Source organism: Bufo gargarizans, chromosome 2 (assembly GCF_014858855.1).
Source record: "Bufo gargarizans isolate SCDJY-AF-19 chromosome 2, ASM1485885v1, whole genome shotgun sequence".
NCBI lineage: Eukaryota > Metazoa > Chordata > Amphibia > Anura > Bufonidae > Bufo > Bufo gargarizans.
The window spans coordinates 534839233-534862220 of record NC_058081.1 but is presented as its reverse complement, the minus strand read 5'-3'; the positions used below and the strand labels follow the sequence as shown (position 1 = coordinate 534862220).

At 45.1% G+C, this 22988-nt stretch overlaps 1 pseudogene; it reads right to left on the bottom strand.

Annotated features, from left to right (window-relative positions):
• Positions 1-778: 778 nt before the first annotated feature.
• The window catches only part of LOC122926122, a 119407-nt pseudogene continuing 97197 nt past the window's right edge, over positions 779-22988 (bottom strand).

The window sequence follows — 22988 nt, the reverse complement described above, 5'->3', positions numbered from 1 at the left end:
GAAACTATCAAGCATCAAATATTACCCCAGAAACAATAAACTAAAACCAATAGTTTGTGGTTGCCAACTCTCTCATGATAGTTTGATAAATGAGCCCCAATGTGTTTGGAGATTTCCAAAGACTGGCATTTGCTATGTGATCTTGATATCCTCAGAGCTGCCCGAGGATGTGTTTTCTCGTGCATGCCTCTTCACAAATGAAGTGCTCTGTCCTTCAGTCCATGCGACTGTAATAAAATCTATGACAAATCATGGTTGTTGTAGAGTTCATCCATCATTTACACCAGTATAAGCCATCAATATCAGATTGGCAGTGGTCATCATCTTGAGAAGTTAGCACAGGAGTTACCATACACACTCTGTACCCTGTAGTGGATGGAGCTGGTAACTACATTCACTTCAGTGGGAACAGGGTGTAGTTACCAGCAATGTCCGCTACTCAATAGACAGATCTGTGTAGTTCCAGCACTGGAGCTACAAGATAAAAGTTAATTAGCGGGGGTGTGAGGTATCCAACACCAGCCAGTCTGATATTGACGGCCTACCCTGAGCATAGGCTATTAATATAAAAATCCTGAACAACCCCTTTAAGCTTTCACTCATGTTGATGCAGACTTAAAGTGTAGTGCGCTTCTGCAATGCTTTATGCTCAGTGTCAACTTTGTGATTAGATGGACCTAAATAGGTTACATATTTTCTAAACAAGAAAAGTCCATAGTAAATGATCTGTATTTTTTATTAATTTAATACTATGTAACATATTGTGGCTTCCAATGAAGAATAATCTGATCTAAGGTCCACGGCTTCTTGCATAAAAAATGTGCCCGTATTCTTTTAATATTCATCATGGAAGGGGTACTTTGGATGATCCTGCCATCTGCAGAATATAAAAGACTCATTAGAAACCAAATTGCCAAGGGTTGAAATATAGGATCAAAGAGGCTCAACAGTAAACTACTTCCCTGACTAATCTATCCAGAGGTTAGTCTAGAAAATGAATGGTAGGTATTCATTTTTAATAAAGATGTAATACATTTGACAGAGCTATCAATTGATATATATATATTTTTTTATTTTTTTATTTTTTTTTTTCAGTGAGCTGGGCTGCACGGGTGGTTTAAGAAGCACTCAATCCCTCGGCTCATTCACTCACAGGATACCAGCGTTTAAAAACGAATGCAAAACACATAATTAGAATAATGGATGTCAACTAAAGCCGTATTTTATTCCCTGGGAACTCAAAAAGTGAACCAAAGAGTGCCAAATCTAAACAGGGGCAGAGTTTCACTTGATCTCCATCTTTGGCAAGATAATGTCCCAAATGCATCAAATCACTGCCATCTACCACCTCACCAATAGCCATGCATGTAACCCATACGTATATTTACAGCATATGTACAGTGTACATATGTTAATAGGGGGTAAGGTGGAAATCTGAACTCCTGGTATATGGCTATAGATATATGAAGCTCAATGAGGTACTGTAACTAAATCTGCTCCACCTGCTTCAATTTAATGATGTTCCATGAAACTTACTCGGGAGTACTTGAATAGCGCATATTTTTGTTTATTCCATCCAAAGTCTTCATTTCTTCATCGCTTAACAGGAAGTCAAAGACCTGAAATATGTGTAGAATTTATTTTATTGACAGTCTAAACAAGCAGGGCTGCAGTGTAAAGCATGGGGGCAGAGCTTCTGAAGAAGAATAAAGGTACATATCAAACAATGTAGCTAAGCTGGAGTCACAGATCACAGCTGTGCTTCCTGAAGCAGAGCAACCAGATAGGCTGCTACAGTATGTCTACAACATTTATAACCTCTTCAAGGCTCATGAATTTCTTCCTTTTTTTGGAGGTCCTTGTTTTTGAGTGTCACAATGAAGGCCGATGTCCACTCACCTGAAAGTTCTGCTTGATCCTGGCTGGGGTGAAGCTCTTTGCTAGGACAACTATGCCCCTCTGCAGCAGGTATCTCATTGCTACTTGGGCAGGGGTCCGGCCAAGCTTTTCAGCTATGACATTTAGTACTGGATCTTCTAATAGAACTGGAGAATTCTGGTCTATCCTGTGAGACATTACATGATTATGTGGTGGCATAGTTATTCTCCTAACAAAACTTTGGCTTCCTATTATTGGATTTTTGGAACAGCGAATGGGCACATTTCTGTATGGGGAAATATAATGTGCAGCATTACCTTATGGTCATTGACCAGTGAAAAGTTGTTTGGAGGCGCTATAAATTCGGACTAGCGAAATGGCAGCTTTGTCGAACTTTGTCAAGATCCATAACAAATTACTTTGTCATAAATAGCCTTTCATTGTATGGAGAGGGCTTGTTGCCCCCGTCACTTAACGCCTCAGATGCCACATTGAATACTGATCACGGTATATTCAGGTGCTCAGGGGCAGGGCTGTGCGGCCACATAGGCCGGTGTAGTGACTGCCACAAACACCACACACTGTAATAACATGCAGGCCTTCTCTCACCTCCCAGCAGCGCCCTTACTACTTTATAGCCTGTGTCACAACTTGCACAGGCTTCTCATTTACGAGATTTGAATCTGACAAATCCCAGGCATAGTCATCTGTATTGCCGTCCTCAGGAGAGGGAGAGATGTGTCTGCTGGGATGCGAACCCACAACCTTCTGTATCAGAGGTAAGGCACTTACCCACACAGCTATAAGAGATGCATAGCCACTGACTGAAAAAAATAAGAGACTTCTACTGTAGACTCTGTTATAGCTGTTATACCCTTTGTACAGCTATACACATGACAGCTGCCCCAACACACCCAGCACTGCTATATCTCTATATGACAGCTGCCCCAGCACACTCAGCTCTGCTATATCTCTATATATGACAGCTGCCCCAACACACCCAGTTCTGCTACATCTAATACACATGACAGCTGCCCCAACACACTCAGCTCTACTATATCTCTATATATGACAGCTGCCCCTGCACACTCAGCTCTGCTATATCTATATATCTCTAAGTATTACTATACAGTAGATAGATATATAGAGATATAGCAGAGCTGAGTGTGCTGGGGCAGCTGTCATGTGTATAGATGTAGCATAGCTGGGTGTGCTGGGGCAGCTATCATATATAGAGATATAGTACAGCTGAGTGCGCTGGGGCAGCTGTCATGTGTATGGATGTACAATAGCTATCAAAGCTATAAACGAGTCTACAGTATAAGTCTCATATTTTTTCAGTCAGTGGCTATTCAGTTTTTATAGCTGTGTGGTTAAGTGCCTTGCCTCTGATATGGAAGGTCGTGGGTTCGAGTCCCAGCAGAAACTTTTCTGAAATACAGGCTAAATTAGAATACACAAGCACTGACTCCATATATGGACATACAGGCCGGAAGAGGCTGCATCGCATCGCTGACATGGAGGTAAGCATAAGTGTTTTGTTTATTAAATACCCGACTGTTACTACCACATGGGGGGAGCGGGAGGCACTTGATACTGGCACATGGGGGAAGGCGGGTTGGCACCTGATACTGGCACATGGGGAGGTTTGTCACTATGATACTGGCACATGGGGGGGAGGAGAGAGGCACTGGATACTGGCAGATGGGGGGTGTTGTCACGATGATACTGGTACATGGGGGGTGGGAAGGAGAGAGGCACTTGATACTGGCACATTGGGAGGGGGAGATGGCACTATGATATTGGCACATGGGAGGGAGAGGCACTTGATACTGGCACTTTTTTTGTGGGGTGGCATTATGATACTGGCACATGGGGGTGGGGGAAGGAGAGAGGCACTTGATACTGGCACTTTGGGGGGGGGGGAGATGGCACTATGATACTGGGACATGGGGGGAGGCACTTGATATTGGCACTTTTGGGGGGTGAGATGGCACTATGATACTGGGACATGGGGCAGGGAGGAGAGAGGCACTTGATACTGGCACATGGGGGGTTTGGCACTTGATACGAACTAACAAGTGGTCCATTTGGACCTATTTACATCTTTTTAACATGTGCCTTTGAATTTAACTAAAACTTTACTTTTATTAGTATGCCTTTAAAATCCTAAACTATTACACACAAATTGTACTAGACGAGTTAAACCTATCAGTGGTGTGGGTAGCTCCAAATGTTAAGCTGTTACTTCACAGCTGGTGTACGTCACCTCTATTCATTATACTTTGTTTAAGTATATACCTATTTCTTATAGTTCCCTATACTAGCTATACATTAACTCCTATTAGGGAGCTCCCTGTCTACCACTGAGCCTCAAATCTTAAGCACTCATATACCTTGCATCCCATCATGTTTTGCTGGGCATCCAGCGTCTTCAGGGGATTGTGCAGGTATGAGTGTTGGGGGTGGGGAGCATCTTTTAATAGTTCGTATTGTGTGTCATATTCGTCACCACCAATAGGATAGCTTGGCGTCTTACACGCCTTCATCATTACCCCTCCTCTTTTCTTGAGGGGGCAGGGGACTGGGTAAGGGTGACACTGGGTATGATTAAGAAGGGCAGGGGACTGGGTAAAGGTGACAGGGTATGATTAAGGGGGGCAGGAGACTGGCTTTGGATGACACTGGGTGACACTGGGTATGATTAAGGGGGCAGGGGACTGGGCAAAGGTGACAGGGTATGATTAATGGGGGCAGGAGACTGGCTATGGGTGACACTGGGTATGATTGTACTTGTTTGCACTTAAATTATCTGTAATAAAAAAAAAACTGTTTGTTACAAAGATTGTTTTCCTCTCTGTGTATGTTTAGGTGAACCGGGGGGAGGGGGGGGGGGGGTGGCGCCACAAGATTAGCTCGCAAAGGGCGACTGAACACCTAAGGCCAGCCCTGCTCAGGGGGTTAATAAAAAGAATACATTATACTCCCCTCATCCACTTGATCACAGAGACGCCATTCTCTCCCATCTAGATTGAAGATGACCCACTAAAGGACCTGTATGGTAACGTCTTCACGCAGGTCCTTTGGCAGGTTTTCTTCAATCAAGATGGGAGCAGATGGCCTCTCTGTAATCAAGTGGATGAGGTGAGTATCATTTTCAGCCACCGTTTTAGGAAAAATTGATTCACTACCACAAAGCAGGAAGAAATTTGGCTTTGCAGCAATCCATCAAGATGCGCTACATCTTACCATGTCTCATCCCTGCTTGAGCCCAGTACGCTGTACGCCACCAGCACAATACCATGTGACTTGAGGAACTCCAGAAGTTTACTTTGATTTAGGTAAATGTGACATTCCACCTTAAAATAAAGAAAATTACAGGTTAAGATGATTCAGAAACAACTACATTTACAATCTTAGCCCCATAAGCTTACCATCACCTCTAATCCTAAACTTAACCTTGAGTCACGAGAATCATTGTAGTGAAACAGGCTGACTTGTGACATGTGCTAGCAGTCTAGCACAGGCCGGACTTAAGGCTCCAAGACCGGGGCCTGGCATGACAGGGGTTTAGTCAGAGACAGAGAAGAGAAAAAAAGAGGGTTAGTCACTGGGCCTTTCAGAATGATGGTCCAGGGATAACTTCGCAGGGCGCCAAAGGTGGGTCAAATGGTACGTCTAGTTCGTTTGTACCAGAATTTTTGGAGAACAAGTATATGTATATAGTAAATTTTTATTTTTATTTTTATTTTTATTAGTAGAACAAAGGAGGGCAGGCTGCCAATGGTCTCGACCCTCCCTGATGCCCTCAGGGTGGGTGATTAGGACGAAAACAGTGGGGTTGCGTAAAAAACGCTAGAAAAGACCACAAAGAGGCGCCAAGATCCCTAGTATCTAGGGTTGTGATGGTATATACCCAAAAGGTGTTAGATACACATAAGTAGGGTGACAGTACTTTCACACTCACCAATTTATTTGTTTAAGATTCTCACGGTCAACTCGTATATGGTGTGCAAATAGCAAATGTATTATTTAGGTAAATACAAATATAAAACCTTTGGCAAAATATAAAATCTAGATATAAAATCAAGATATAAAATCAAAATTTTAGTGACTCACTTCACCCAGGAGGGTAATGTGGGATAAAGCACAAGACACCCACATCACACCTCCTGCGCCTGGATCGCCAGTAGAGTCTTCACGGATGAACAATGATCAATCAGGAGTTCTTGTTCATTCTTTATATTCTTTTATTCCAAAGCCAGGGTGGGGGAAGGAGCAGCTCAACGCGTTTCGGGGCCTCTTAGTGGGTCCCCTTCATCAGGAGCATATAAAATAGTAACACAATGTAATGGCGTTTAAATAACAAATAAAACACAGAAAAACCGCCAAAAACGGCTTCCCATTACGTCACTTCCGGTACTGTATGCGCTCCAAGGTGGAACGCACCGGAAGTGATGTCATATTCGTCCTCCAGAATGTCGGCTAAACTACCGATAAATCCTGGAGAGACATCACAGTATTTTGACATGGTAAGGTCCTGTATGGCCGATGGGGGGCACATACTGGCTGTTCCAGGTTTGTTTTAGGAAGGATCGTGTCCTTTTCTCTATTATGCTCACGGTGGAACGCATCCTGTACTTCCGGTGCGTTCCACCGTGGAGCGCACCCGAAACCGGAAGTGCCTCTCAAGACGGGAGTAACTCTTTTAACAACCGAAGGAGGCGGAGAAAAAGGAAAAAAGGGGGGGGGGGGGGGGGGAAATAGCCTCGATGTTAGGTTTACACAAATGTGAGAAGTGGATGTTATGGAAAAGATATGTAGATAAGTTTAATACTAAAGTGAAGGGAAAAGAAGATCACATGACCAGCTACCTAATCACATGACCGGGGTTACATTTATGTTGATAACAGAATCGGATGTGTATGTTTCTATACATTATTCTGTTAGAGTAATGGGAAAGTGTTTTTAACAAGATGATAAAAAGAGATTGATGTTGGTAATATTAATATTTGACAGCATTGATCAGAGTACCATATGATATCTATTGATGATGATTAGTAACAGGGAAAATGATAGTATGCATAATAAATAGGAATAATATAGCATCAAATGAAGTAAAATGTATTACTAAAAAATACATATAATAGATATACTGTGGTTCAAATAATATATATAAATAAATAAATATATATAAAATCTCCAAATATATGTATAGTCGAGAAAATAGAGTAAAAAATTGAGTAAAAATATAGTAAAAATAAAAATAGAGGAAATGGAAAAAATTAATAGAAAAAATTAAGAGGAAGAATTGTCCCCTGAAGGGCAGATGCTTCGTTGCAAAATATAAAGTATGGCGACGGTACTTCTTTAGTAATTAGAGTATTCTAAGCTTTCATTTAGGCCGAAAGGGGATAGAGTATTTAGTGTAAAAATCCAATACATTTCCTTTCGGCATAATTGTTGATATGATGAGGCGATAGTTTCTAGAGGAGTAACTGTGAGACCGGTTATGGAACCCTCATGTCGTTCAGAGAAGTGCCGTGATACGCTGTGTGTCGGGACTTTTCGTTTAATGTTAGATCTGTGTTCGCACATTCTTTTCCTAAGGGTTTGGGTAGTTCTACCGACATATTTTAAACCACAGGGACATCTGAGGAGATATATGACATTTCTTGTCCCGCAGTTCAGGTCTTGTCTTATTGTCCAGGGGCCCTGGGGACCTCCTGTTTCGATGGCCCTAGTATCATGTGTGATCATCGCACAACATTTGCATTTTTTCGTGCCACATTTAAAACACCCTTTTCTTATTGGCTGTGGGAAGATGGTTTTCGTGGGGGCTTGAAGTTTGGGACAGGATGGGGCGATGATATTTTTGATAGTTTGTGCCCTTCTAAATGTTATGGACGGTATTTGGGGTAGAATGTTTTTAAGGATGGGGTCTTTTAGTAAGATGTTCCAGTGCTTCATCACTATTTTTCTAATATTCTGGTGGTCTCTATTATACCTGGTAATGAGGTTATATTGGTATCCTTTTGGATCAGTCGTTTTAGGGGGTGGTGGTTTCAGTGCTTCCCTTTGGTCTAATTTTAGAACCCTCTGGGTGGATGCTTTAATTAGACTTTTTGGGTAGCCCTTTTCCAAAAAGCGATCCCTTAAGATTCCCAGTTGAGTTTTGAGGGTCTTTTCATTGGAGCAGTTTCTCCGGATTCTTTTCATTTGCCCATACGGTATGTTTCTTTTCCATTTCGTGTAGTGGCAGCTGGAGTATTCTAAGTAGCTGTTGGAGTCCACTTTTTTGAAATGGGTACTGGTGGTGATCTTATTCATGATAATTTCAATATGTAGGTCTAGAAACGTTGATTTTTTTGAGTCAAATTCATGTGTAAATTGGAGGCCCCAATCATTCTGATTTAGCGTTAGTATGAAAGACGTGAGTTCTTCGACGCTACCACCCCAGATGAAGATAATATCATCGATATATCGACGATAGAGGTGTATATCCTTATGGTATTGGAGACCTAGAGACTCCTCGAAGAGGCCTACGAATAGATTAGCATACGAGGGTGCAAATTTTGTACCCATTGCGGTACCCCTTGTTTGAATATAAAAGGTGTCATTAAAAGTGAAGAAATTATGTTCTAAAATAAATTGTATTGAATTTAAAATGAACTCTTTCTGGGGGGGGGGCATCTCGTGATCCATCTCAAGGAAATGTTTCGTCGCGCGTATTCCTAAATCATGTCGGATATTGCTGTAGAGGGATGCTACGTCCAGTGTGACCCAAATGTAGTGGTCTTTCCAAACTATATTATTGAGGGTGTTTATGAGGTCTGTGGAATCTTTTAGGTAGGAGGGGAGTTTTTGTGCGTATTTTTGTAGGAAAGTGTCGACATACGCTGAAAGGTTGGATGTAAGGGAATTTATACCAGAGATGATGGGTCTGCCTGGTGGATTGGTAAGGGTTTTGTGTATTTTTGGTAAAAAATAAAAGCGAGCAGTGGTAGGATGATTATGGGTGAGGAATATTTTTTCTTTTTTGTTTAAAATATTTTGATTAAAACCAGAGTCTACATGTTCAAACAGTGCTTTCTTGAAAATGGCTGTTGGATCGTCTACAAGGACTTTGTAGTAGGTTCGATCAGACAAAATTCTTTTTGATTCCTGTATGTAGTAATTAAGGTCCATGATTACGACTCCCCCCCCTTTATCAGCGTTTTTAATTACAATGTCCTTGTTTTTTTTGAGTTCTGTCAATGCTCTTTTTTCTTGGGTACTGAGATTATTTGGAACGGTAAGGGTTCGGGGTTCTTTTGGGTTCCTTTGAGGGTTTTTTAGGTCATTCAAAACTATATTGAGAAAACTCTCTAGATGTGGACCCCTACTATGTAGGGGATAGAAAGAGGATTTATTTTTTAGACCTGATGGAATGAAGGTATTTATTGGATTTTCGTTATGGGTGGATGGTGACTGAGATTCTCTAGTGGGGGTGGGGGGCTGAATGAGTGAGATGCTATTATTGGTGACAATTAATGGTGATGGGTTTTCCTTTTTTCCTGAGATGATGTCTTTAATGGCGAAATGTCTTTTGAGTGTTAGTTTTCTGATCCACTGATTAATGTCTACGAATAGTTCGAAGGGGTCAGAGTACAATCCACTGACCGATACAACAAAAGTAACCAGAGGCATATTTAACCTATCAAAATATGAACCCAAACCAGTTGAACTTAGCGTGCTCAGTAAAGGACTTTCCTTTTGTCCTACCAACAACTCTGACCCCTTCGAACTATTCGTAGACATTAATCAGTGGATCAGAAAACTAACACTCAAAAGACATTTCGCCATTAAAGACATCATCTCAGGAAAAAAGGAAAACCCATCACCATTAATTGTCACCAATAATAGCATCTCACTCATTCAGCCCCCCACCCCCACTAGAGAATCTCAGTCACCATCCACCCATAACGAAAATCCAATAAATACCTTCATTCCATCAGGTCTAAAAAATAAATCCTCTTTCTATCCCCTACATAGTAGGGGTCCACATCTAGAGAGTTTTCTCAATATAGTTTTGAATGACCTAAAAAACCCTCAAAGGAACCCAAAAGAACCCCGAACCCTTACCGTTCCAAATAATCTCAGTACCCAAGAAAAAAGAGCATTGACAGAACTCAAAAAAAACAAGGACATTGTAATTAAAAACGCTGATAAAGGGGGGGGAGTCGTAATCATGGACCTTAATTACTACATACAGGAATCAAAAAGAATTTTGTCTGATCGAACCTACTACAAAGTCCTTGTAGACGATCCAACGGCCATTTTCAAGAAAGCACTGTTTGAACATGTAGACTCTGGTTTTAATCAAAATATTTTAAACAAAAAAGAAAAAATATTCCTCACCCATAATCATCCTACCACTGCTCGCTTTTATTTTTTACCAAAAATACACAAAACCCTTACCAATCCACCAGGCAGACCCATCATCTCTGGTATAAATTCCCTTACATCCAACCTTTCAGCGTATGTCGACACTTTCCTACAAAAATACGCACAAAAACTCCCCTCCTACCTAAAAGATTCCACAGACCTCATAAACACCCTCAATAATATAGTTTGGAAAGACCACTACATTTGGGTCACACTGGACGTAGCATCCCTCTACAGCAATATCCGACATGATTTAGGAATACGCGCGACGAAACATTTCCTTGAGATGGATCACGAGATGCCCCCCCCCAGAAAGAGTTCATTTTAAATTCAATACAATTTATTTTAGAACATAATTTCTTCACTTTTAATGACACCTTTTATATTCAAACAAGGGGTACCGCAATGGGTACAAAATTTGCACCCTCGTATGCTAATCTATTCGTAGGCCTCTTCGAGGAGTCTCTAGGTCTCCAATACCATAAGGATATACACCTCTATCGTCGATATATCGATGATATTATCTTCATCTGGGGTGGTAGCGTCGAAGAACTCACGTCTTTCATACTAACGCTAAATCAGAATGATTGGGGCCTCCAATTTACACATGAATTTGACTCAAAAAAATCAACGTTTCTAGACCTACATATTGAAATTATCATGAATAAGATCACCACCAGTACCCATTTCAAAAAAGTGGACTCCAACAGCTACTTAGAATACTCCAGCTGCCACTACACGAAATGGAAAAGAAACATACCGTATGGGCAAATGAAAAGAATCCGGAGAAACTGCTCCAATGAAAAGACCCTCAAAACTCAACTGGGAATCTTAAGGGATCGCTTTTTGGAAAAGGGCTACCCAAAAAGTCTAATTAAAGCATCCACCCAGAGGGTTCTAAAATTAGACCAAAGGGAAGCACTGAAACCACCACCCCCTAAAACGACTGATCCAAAAGGATACCAATATAACCTCATTACCAGGTATAATAGAGACCACCAGAATATTAGAAAAATAGTGATGAAGCACTGGAACATCTTACTAAAAGACCCCATCCTTAAAAACATTCTACCCCAAATACCGTCCATAACATTTAGAAGGGCACAAACTATCAAAAATATCATCGCCCCATCCTGTCCCAAACTTCAAGCCCCCACGAAAACCATCTTCCCACAGCCAATAAGAAAAGGGTGTTTTAAATGTGGCACGAAAAAATGCAAATGTTGTGCGATGATCACACATGATACTAGGGCCATCGAAACAGGAGGTCCCCAGGGCCCCTGGACAATAAGACAAGACCTGAACTGCGGGACAAGAAATGTCATATATCTCCTCAGATGTCCCTGTGGTTTAAAATATGTCGGTAGAACTACCCAAACCCTTAGGGAAAGAATGTGCGAACACAGATCTAACATTAAACGAAAAGTCCCGACACACAGCGTATCACGGCACTTCTCTGAACGACATGAGGGTTCCATAACCGGTCTCACAGTTACTCCTCTAGAAACTATCGCCTCATCATATCAACAATTATGCCGAAAGGAAATGTATTGGATTTTTACACTAAATACTCTATCCCCTTTCGGCCTAAATGAAAGCTTAGAATACTCTAATTACTAAAGAAGTACCGTCGCCATACTTTATATTTTGCAACGAAGCATCTGCCCTTCAGGGGACAATTCTTCCTCTTAATTTTTTCTATTAATTTTTTCCATTTCCTCTATTTTTATTTTTACTATATTTTTACTCAATTTTTTACTCTATTTTCTCGACTATACATATATTTGGAGATTTTATATATATTTATTTATTTATATATATTATTTGAACCACAGTATATCTATTATATGTATTTTTTAGTAATACATTTTACTTCATTTGATGCTATATTATTCCTATTTATTATGCATACTATCATTTTCCCTGTTACTAATCATCATCAATAGATATCATATGGTACTCTGATCAATGCTGTCAAATATTAATATTACCAACATCAATCTCTTTTTATCATCTTGTTAAAAACACTTTCCCATTACTCTAACAGAATAATGTATAGAAACATACACATCCGATTCTGTTATCAACATAAATGTAACCCCGGTCATGTGATTAGGTAGCTGGTCATGTGATCTTCTTTTCCCTTCACTTTAGTATTAAACTTATCTACATATCTTTTCCATAACATCCACTTCTCACATTTGTGTAAACCTAACATCGAGGCTATTTCCCCCCCCCCCCCTTTTTTTCCTTTTTCTCCGCCTCCTTCGGTTGTTAAAAGAGTTACTCCCGTCTTGAGAGGCACTTCCGGTTTCGGGTGCGCTCCACGGTGGAACGCACCGGAAGTACAGGATGCGTTCCACCGTGAGCATAATAGAGAAAAGGACACGATCCTTCCTAAAACAAACCTGGAACAGCCAGTATGTGCCCCCCATCGGCCATACAGGACCTTACCATGTCAAAATACTGTGATGTCTCTCCAGGATTTATCGGTAGTTTAGCCGACATTCTGGAGGACGAATATGACATCACTTCCGGTGCGTTCCACCTTGGAGCGCATACAGTACCGGAAGTGACGTAATGGGAAGCCGTTTTTGGCGGTTTTTCTGTGTTTTATTTGTTATTTAAACGCCATTACATTGTGTTACTATTTTATATGCTCCTGATGAAGGGGACCCACTAAGAGGCCCCGAAACGCGTTGAGCTGCTCCTTCCCCCACCCTGGCTTTGGAATAAAAGAATATAAAGAATGAACAAGAACTCCTGATTGATCATTGTTCATCCGTGAAGACTCTACTGGCGATCCAGGCGCAGGAGGTGTGATGTGGGTGTCTTGTGCTTTATCCCACATTACCCTCCTGGGTGAAGTGAGTCACTAAAATTTTGATTTTATATCTTGATTTTATATCTAGATTTTATATTTTGCCAAAGGTTTTATATTTGTATTTACCTAAATAATACATTTGCTATTTGCACACCATATACGAGTTGACCGTGAGAATCTTAAACAAATAAATTGGTGAGTGTGAAAGTACTGTCACCCTACTTATGTGTATCTAACACCTTTTGGGTATATACCATCACAACCCTAGATACTAGGGATCTTGGCGCCTCTTTGTGGTCTTTTCTAGCGTTTTTTACGCAACCCCACTGTTTTCATGACAGGGGTTTGGAGGGAGTGAGTTGGGAGGCTCTGGGTTAAGGGGTATTGCAAGGATGGGGGGTGGGGGGACGTTGGGGGAGGAGTGTAGGGTTTATAAAGGGCAGTGAGAGGCAGGATCAGGGTCATCTCATGTGGGACAGCAGTCTTGCAGCAGCCCCTGTCCTGCTGCTGCATTACCTCTTGTAGTGACTGACCTTTTACCAAGATGTCTTCTGTGGAAGCTTTGCTGGCGCAGCTCCGCGCGACGGCTGAGAGCAGAGGACCCGAATGGCTACAGGCAATGGTCCAAGGCTTGCTTCCGGGGTCAGGATATTCGGCCTCCACATCCCTCCCTATTCGCCGGCCGCAGAGGACCAGGCCTCCGGCGCGCCTCAGTCCGGAGGAGACCCCGAGGCGCCGGGTAAGGAGCCCCACCAGAGACCTTCCGGCACGCGCCGCAGGTAAGAGCAGTAGAGTCGGGCGGTCGCTTGCCGGGAGGAATCCGGTCTTACAGTGGGGCCCTGGGCAAGAGAGACCTGACATCTCCACCCCTGAATCCGGCCGATGTGGGAGCGGGACCAGGAGCGGCACCTGGCATGGCGTGGGAGTGAAGTCCGGGATCCATCTGTGGGACGGCGTGGTCAAGATGGCGGCCGGGAGCAAGATTCTCTGATCGGGCAGCACGGAGCTGGCTCAGCATCGACGTCCTCTGTGGAAATGGCGGCCTCCAATGGTCGAGCTGCAGTATTGCAGGCTCCAGTGTCAGCTTCGACCGGTGGGTCGTCGGGGGTTCCCGTGGCAGGTCCGGCGGACAAGGCCGGGGGTAGAGATAAGAAAGAGATTACGGAAAGAGATGGGGTGGAACAACGGTTGGACGATGGGGCGAAAGGGGAGGTGTACGTTTGTTTTGAAGGGCCGTTTGGGGCCCACCTTAAGTCGGAGTTGAAGGAAAAAATCTGGAAAGGGGATTACGTGGACATATTCTTGTTGCTCCCGCTAGAACGGTTTAATTTGGATAGAGATAGGAAGGAGGATAAGAGGAAGGAGGACGAGGACAAGCGGCGGTGCCGTTTGATTCTGCAGACTTTTTCAAACTGGATGCAGGCGTTTGTGATCCTGGCCAGTGTCATTGGGGAAAAGGCGCCGGAAAATTGTTCCGCGCTTTTCTGCTACATGTATGCAATAGGCGAGGCTTATCGGACATATGGGGGGGGGGGTGGTTACGGTACGATGAGCAATTTAGGCAACGGAAAGCGGCTTGGGACCATAAGGACATCGGATTGTGGATAAGGGTGATGGCTCCAGTCGGGGGGGGGGGGGGGGGCAGTCCTTACCAGGGGGAGCCAAGGGTTCTGGGCAAGTGGAGCGCTTGGCGGCCTCGCAAAAGGGTTTATGCTTCCTGTTCAATGAAGGGGGATGTAAGTATGGGGACAAGTGCAAGTTTAAGCACGAGTGTTCCTCATGTGGAGGGAGTCATGGAGCACAGTGGTTGAAAAAGGGAAGGGTTGGGGCGATTCGGCTGGAAAAGGGGCAGACACCCATCTGGGTAACCGAGATGGTGCCCTTCCTAAATAGGTATCCGAATGTGGCAGCGGCAGGTTTTTTGTTGTCGGGTTTCGAGGAAGGTTTTCGTATACTGTTTGTGGAGGGGAAAATTTTGCAAGAGTCTAAGAACTTGAGGTCGGCGAGGGAGCTTCCAGGGGTGGTGATGGAAAAATTAAAAAAGAGGTGGCATTGGGTCGCATGGCAGGCCCCTTCAAGGATCTGCCGATGCCGGATTTGCGGGTATCACCGTTGGGGGTTGTACCCAAGAGGGTGCCTAATAAGTTTCGCCTTAGACATCACCTATCATTTCCAAAAGGGGGTTTGGTTAATGACGGTATCGCGCCGGAGTTGTGTTCGGCCGTGGTGTACGACGTTTGATGAGGCAGTTCGTTGGGTTTGGTTTTATGGGCAAGGGGCTTTGCTGGCGAAAGTAGATATTGAGGCGGCGTTCCGTCTTCTACCGGTTCATCCGGACTGTCAGCACTTGTTGGGTTGTTTTTGGGACGTTTTTTTTTTTCGTGGATCGCTGTTTGCCCATGGGTTGTTCGGTTTAAGTGTTCCTACTTTGAGAAGTTTAGAACATTTTTGGAATGGGTGGCGAGGGAATGGTCGGGTTGGGGTTCTATTATCTATTATTTGGATAATTTTTTGTTTATTGGGCCGCCGGGGTCGAAGGGGTGCTCGGTGATGCCGCATTCGTTCAAAGTTATGGCACGACTGTTTGGGGTTCCTTTGGCGTCGGATAAGACGGAGGGTCCTGCAACGGCACTGACTTTTCTGGGGATAGTCATTGATACGGTGGCTATGGAGTGTCGGTTGCCGGACGACAAGGTTGAGGAACTGCGAGGGGTGCTCACGGCGTCCTGTGGGCGGAAGAAACTGCGTCTGTGGGAATTGCAGTCCTTGCTGGGAAAACTTAACTTTGCCTGTCGGATAATGCCCATGGGGCGGATTTTTTGTAGAAGGTTGGCACAGGCGACAGCGGGAGTTCAGACCCCTTATCACTTTGTATGTCTTAACCGGGAACTCCGGGGGGACTTGTGGGCTTCCTTTTTGAAACGGTATAACGGCTGGTCTTTGTGGATGGCGGATGGGGTGTTGGCAGCGGATCTTGACCTTTTTACGGATGCGGCTGGGGGGTATGGGTTTGGGGCGTACTTACAGGGTCGTTGGTGTGTAGGGGAGTGGCCTACACAATGGCAGGAGGAGGGCTGGGTGAAAAATCTGGTGTTGCTGGAACTCTTTCCCATTGTGGTAGCAGTGTCCATTTGGGGGGAACATTTCAGGAACAAGAAGGTGCGATTCCACTGTGATAATTTGGGGGTTGTGGAGGCCATTAACCGTGTTTCGGCCTCGTCACTGCCGGTTGTCTGTTTGCTTCAACATTTGGTTTTGAGTTGAATATCATTGAATGCTTGGATTGTAGCGTCCCATGTACCAGGGGTGAGTAACTCAATTGCGGATGCTTTGTTTCGTTTTCAGTAGGAGCGGTTTCGGGTGCTGGCACCAGAAGCGGACGTGCAAGGAACAAGTTTCCCGCAGGAACTGTGGAATCTGCCATTTGGTCGGCTGGCGACTTGGTGAGGGGATCCCTGTCGGTGGGGAGTTGGGCGGCGTACAACAGGGCTTGGGGATTATGGGAAGAATGGAGGGAGCGTTTTCAGTGGTGCGAGTTGGAGGAAGGGGCTATGATGTTGCTTTTTGTGGGGCACTGCAGAGAGGAGGGATGGTCAGTGTCCAGAATAAGTAAGTTTATGGCAGGGGTGGCTTTTGGTTGTAAGGGTCGGGATATAGTGGATGTGACTAAATCATTCTGGGTATTGCAGGCTTTGAAGGGTTGGAGGAGGCGGGCACCATGTGGGGATCGGCGCAGGCCAGTTTCCTTCGAGTTGTTAGGGGATATGTTGGAGCAGTTGGAAAAGGTCTGTGTATCAGTTAGTGAAGTTAAGCTGTTTAAGTTGGCTTTTTCGTTGGCTTTCTTTGGTGCGTTGCGCATTGGAGAATTGGTTAGCCTGAGTAAGTGCAGAGCAGGGGGACTGCAGGGTGAGGACTTGGTTTTATTTCAGGACAGGGTGGAGTTTGTTATTCGGCGGTTGAAAACGGATCAGTTGGGCCAGGGTTGTCAGGTGGTTTTATATCAGGTAGCGGGGTCGGATGCGTGCCCAGTTCGGTGTCTTAGGAATTTTTGGGGGCAGCGAACCGTTGTTGGTGCATGGTGACGGGTCCTTCCTTTCTAGATTCTAGTTTATAGCGGTATTCCGAGCCTGTTTAAAAGGACTGGGCAGGGACCCAGCGTTGTTTGGGGGGCATTCATTCCGGATCGGTGCTGCCACCGAGGCGGCTAGGAGAGGATTGAATGAGGAGGCCATTTGTCGCATTGGGCAATGGGAGTCGCTGCGGTTTCGGTCCTATGTTAGGCCCGCGTTGTTATAACGGGGGGAGGAGTTAGTGTTTTTGGGCTGGGGGAACAGGTGGGCAGCTGTTCTTTGCTGCACGGTTGACGTATTTTATTTTGTGCTTCTTACAGGTGGTGTGGTGTGCCTGGTGTGGATTATGGGGCACTCGTACGTGTTTTGGGGAGTTTTGCGAGCAGCGGTCAGGCTGGATGGAAGGCAGTTGGGCTTTTCTAGAGAGGTGACGGTGGTTCGTTGGTTGGGGATTAGAGGTGTGTTGTGGAGCCGGGTTCTTCCAGAATTTTACAATTTTACCAGGTTAGACTCGTATCCGGGGGTTTTGGTGTTACATGTAGGGGGTAACAATTTGGGGAGGCGCCCTTTTTGTGAGCTTACGAGGGACATAAAGTTCGATTTGCTGCGTTTGTGGGATCAGTGTCCTTGTATGGTTACGGTCTGGTCGGATATGGTGCCGCGTAAGCATTGGAGGGACGCTAGGTCGGTAGAGAGGTTGAACAAAGCCCGGATAAAGGTTAATAGGGCAGTGGGCCAGTTCGTGGTGAGGAATGGCGGTGTTGCGGTCCGGCATAGGGAGCTGGAGGCAGGAGAGGGGGCGTTCTGGAGGGCGGGTGGGGTTCATTTGAATGCGGTGGGTATTGACCTGTGGTGTTCAGGCATACAGGATGGAATTGAGGTGTGTGCGAGTGTGGCGGAACGCAAGGAGGTGAGGCGTCACCCCCTTAGGTCGTGGCGCTGGTGGGTTCTTGGAGTTGGTGGCTATGGTGGCTCTGGTGTGGTGGGGAGGGAGCCAAAGGGGCTCTGGACTCCCCAGGTATTGGATGTTGGGGTGTGATATGGCAGGTATCTGCCCCACGGTTGTTGCCCATGGTTACCGGTTCTGCCTCCGAGCTGGCGTTTATTGGCTGGAGGTAATTTAATTGAGGGCACGGGCTGTTTTATGGGGCTCCAAGGACCCTCTCCGTGCTGGGCATGTTTCTCTGTGTTCTGGGGAAGTTTTTCTTGGGAGGGGGGCCTTCAGGTGGAAAGGCCTTGGATTGGTTATGTTATATGTTATTTATGCTTAAATTATTATTATTATTATTATTATTATTATTAATAAATAAATGGCTGCTGTGGCCAATAAAATCCACAGGAGGAGTTGGGTCTTTATTGGAGAAGGAGGGGAGAGTGTGAGGTAAAATGACTCGACAATACGCTGGTCATGGTCACATCCCCATCTGTGGCTTTATTTCTGAGAAAACTGAATTTTTAATATATGCAAAATAGCATGTAGGACCAACAGGGACTTTGATATTACTCCTAGAAGTTCCATTTTCTGTGCTGCTGCAGGCTCCCTGGACTTTGGCGGGTACATGGCAAAGGAGCAAGCCTAGAAGAATTCAGGGCCAGGTGTGACAGCAGCAGGGAGAACAGAGCCTCTAGGAGTAATAGCAACGCCCATGTTTCTCCTAGAGGCTCATTTGCATATATTTAAAGTTCAGTTTCTCAGAAATAAAGCCACAGATGGGCATGAGACTAATACTGCTAGCTTCTGCTAACCTGCCCAGGTTTCACTACGATGACTCTGGTGTCAGAAGTCATTTAAAGGGGTTTTTCAGTCCATTATTTTCATTTGGCTCACAACTGCGTTCTACATAAAGTAAGAAATGCACTCATCTGTCCCCTGCTGTCTCCATTTGCAAGGCTCTGCTCATTGATCCTTCCAGTCCCTGACCTGTAAAGTTCTAACTTCTGACCATGCGCCACTGCAGCCATTTACTGACCTCAGATATATCCCCAAGTGGCAATCACTGGCTTTAGCAGTTATTGGCTGTGTGGGCCTTCCTTAGCATTTTAAGCTGTATTGAACTCATACTGGGACTGCATAGCAGCGGGGAATGGGACAGTGGTGTAACAGCAATGACAGAGGATATAAACACCTTAAAATTTTATGCAGCAAGATCCTAACCCTAATTTAAAAAAAAATCTTATAACTGTGAGTGTATGCAAAATGTTTGGAGCTCTATATCAGAAAAACAAACTCTGCCCGGTATATGTAAAATTTGATAAGTCACGTCAGTTACCTGGTTGCAGACTGGTTTGTACTTTAGTTCTGGATTGTTCAGGATTAGCTCTAGCTGTCTTATTGAAATTGGAAACTCCTATGGATCGAACCAACCCGGCATCTTTACACTCCTCCAGAGCCTAAAAAATGTGCAAGAATTAGTGGGCCATGCGACTGGTGTATGTGCAGTGTCCCAGGGGGTCAGTAGTGTATGCTGGGCTTTGTAGTGCAGATTGACTCACTAACCTGGGATCCACTGTCGTCTTCAATTGGGGCAAATACTGGAACAGGCAGGTATTTAAAAGTTCGTGACGCCAGTGTCAATTAAACGGTGACACGCCGTGTATGGTATTGTAGAAGAATGAAGCAAGCATAGGATAGCCAACAAAAACTGGAACTTTTACTGAATATCAGTGAGTATAATACATGGACGCAGTTGGAAGCGCAGTTCCATGAAAGACAGTCGGTGACTATTGGAATACAGCTGGTTCTTGGAAGTACAGAATGGCCGGTCTTAGCAATGTTTTATACAGAGTGTTGATTACAGGAGATACAGTACAGGCGGCTTGCACACTATTCCTGACTGGTCCTGAAACATGTGACTTTCTCTCCAAGGTCTAATGCCCTTTATCTGGCGTACCCTTGAAGCTGTCCTTATCTAGTACCTCCTCTGTTATCTTGAGTACCTCTTGCTTTATCTGATCGGCCTCTGTGGTATTCTGTGTCTTCAGGCTGATTAGCTATGCCCTTCTGACTTCTATGCATACGGACTCAGGAGGGAACCCTCTCTGCACTGAGTCTGGAAACTTCTCCACTTCCTGAGCTAGGCCCTAGCCTATTTATACTGAACTGGGGGCTCCCTCTGCTGGCTGTGATAAGGATTGCCGGTAACCGGCCTGACTGGCTTAAAGGGAACTACACATTCAAATCTAGCAGTGTCGGGTAGCCTACCCGTATGCTGCACATGATGTAAATGTATGACCATGCTGCTACTCCCCCAATATCCTGGCCACAGAAGAGTGAATAGAAGAAATTATGTGAACAGTAAATATACTGAATACTGCACCTTCCAAGTGTCCCGAATGTCTGTGTTGTGATAAATTAATTTTCCGTTTTCATCCTTGGGGAAAGGATCATCTCCTGGCTGAAATCACATTTACACAGAAATTATTGTCAACCAGAACTCTGTTTACTTTCCAGTATAATACAAAAATCATGGTAAAAAGCAATTGTGCAAAACAGACAACCAGGCTCCTAGCCATAGGGGCCCGTGCCCCACCAATGCTGCAAGAGAAAACAGTAGCTCTAATCTGTTGGTGTGAAGGTACAGTCAGGCAGATTTAGAATTAAATACTTGTTCATTAATATGGAAGATCTAAAAATCCAGCACTTCCGAAAACCCTCAACATTTATGATCCCATTAAGGTGAATTAAAGGAATTAATCAGTAGAGATCTCCTATAATAACATAAATGTGGTAATCACACCAAGGAAACCAAAGTTGTCACATGTTGTGTGGTGCTAGGCTGTAGGTATTGCCATGTATAGCATGGGTCAGCTGTATAACACCCCCCCCCCCCCCACACACACACACAGTATTCTCCCTTAGCTCTGATTAGCCGCAGTTAGTTTGTTTTGGCCAGTGTTATTAAAAGGGCAGTAGCCTTTTGCCCTGCCTCTTTCTCTGGCACCTGAAGCAGCTTTACAGCTACGCTGGTATGTCCACGAAACAAGAGATTATGGCACATTCAACTTGGAGGGCCGGCTTTTATGTCTCGCCTGTTGGCGGGATTGCAAGCCCCTGCGCTGTCCTCCCTCCCTGGTCCTGCTCCCTCACCACCTCCAGAAAGAGCGGGTGGCAGGCATACTGCCAGAAATATTCGCCCACCTGCTCGCTTACGATCATCCCCCTCCCTTACCTGTGCATTTGCAGGGCAGAAATAGACGGGGGAGAGCAACAGCTAGAGCACTTGCAGGACAAGCCTCAGCGCTTCCCGCCACGCATCTCGTAGCCATGCCCCCGGGCCCTGCAAACTCCTTCACAGCGCGCAACTGCTTTCTACAGCCAGCTTGGATAATCGCCCTAGTGAACACTCCTCTGCTGAGGAGTGCTCCCTTCTTCTATAGGGCTGCTGCCCAGCCCCCCACCTATAGTGCCTGACCCCTTAAAATTAACCCCTCCCCTTCCTCACAGCTTTACGTGCTCGAGCCCCAAGCTCCTACCCGCCACTCTACGGCTAGGTCTCAGTCACCTGTTGCAGTCCCCGACCGCCGAGACCGGCGCAAGTCGGTATCGCGTCATCACCGCAGTACTCCCCACGGGTCCAGAGCATTCCGACAGAGTCGCAGAGCAACCCGCTTCAGGTCCTCTAAGTGGAGGTCGCCTTCTTCATCGGATTTGTGCTCCTGCGGATCCAGTTCCGGCAGGTCAAGAACCAGTAGGAGGTGTGATCATAGAAAGGCGGCCAGTTAGTCGTCCCAAGGAGCTGATCCAGCCAGCGCGGTTCCAAGTGCAGTTCCTCAGGTCACTCAAGCTGCATCTTCATCGTCATTTACACATGGTGAGTTTCATTTCACAGGGGCATGGGGCGCCGATAAGGTAGGTAAAGGACTGGTGCCAGAACTGCGGGCTTTGTCAGCACAGTTAGAGGCTGCTCCTGCTCTTAAATCTCCCCCTGTAGTGCAACCTGATAAGGCCCGAGGTAGCGACCATAAAGAATCTTTATTTGTGGTCTTAGCCCGTTAGGTGCCCAACTAGATGAAGATGTGAGATTGTGGATAAACTCTGCCTGTATAATGTTCATGTTTAATCTGTATTGGAGCTGTCATTTGGCATTCCGGGCACTAGAGGCCACTGTTTTGCAGCACAGTCAGCACACTCTAGAATCTGCATATGTAAAGCAGATGATGACTCATGCTTGCTGCTTCTGAAAACCAGGAAGTGCTGATCTGAAGCACTGTTCTTTGAGAGACTGAATCCGATTCCATCCTGGCTTGTGGAAGTACAGGAGTGAATGGACACGCAGAGGAAGGAGATTAGCTGTTGTCCCCCTACTGGATCCGGCTCTTTGAAAGAGAGCTTGTTCCAGGAAGACAGTGTACAACGTGTGGGCAGAAGTTTTATTACCAAGCAAGGCCGCATGGTTGCTGAGAGGTTGGTGGCCATCCCGGGTAAGCAGCATCCTCGGGCCCCGAACGGACGCAGGTCAGTACTTCTGGTTACTGATTGTATTCTACTATGTGGCACCTGAAGTAACAGAGACTACCCTAGGCCTTATAGTAGGTAGATAGTTAGGGTTACATGTTTTGCTAGGCCTTACTGTGCTGGACTGTGGCATAGTATTTGACTTGCAGGCTCTGCTGCGTCCGCCACCGGCTAGGTGTGTCCTCTTTAGCGGCACAGCAAGACTTGCAGGCTCTGCTGTGTGCGCCATCGGCTAGGCCTGTCCCTCGGACAGGGACGGTGACTGTGAGCCTGGGGTATAATTTAGTTGATGTATACTTATATTGTTGTGTTTTCACTATTGTTAAAGTAAAGT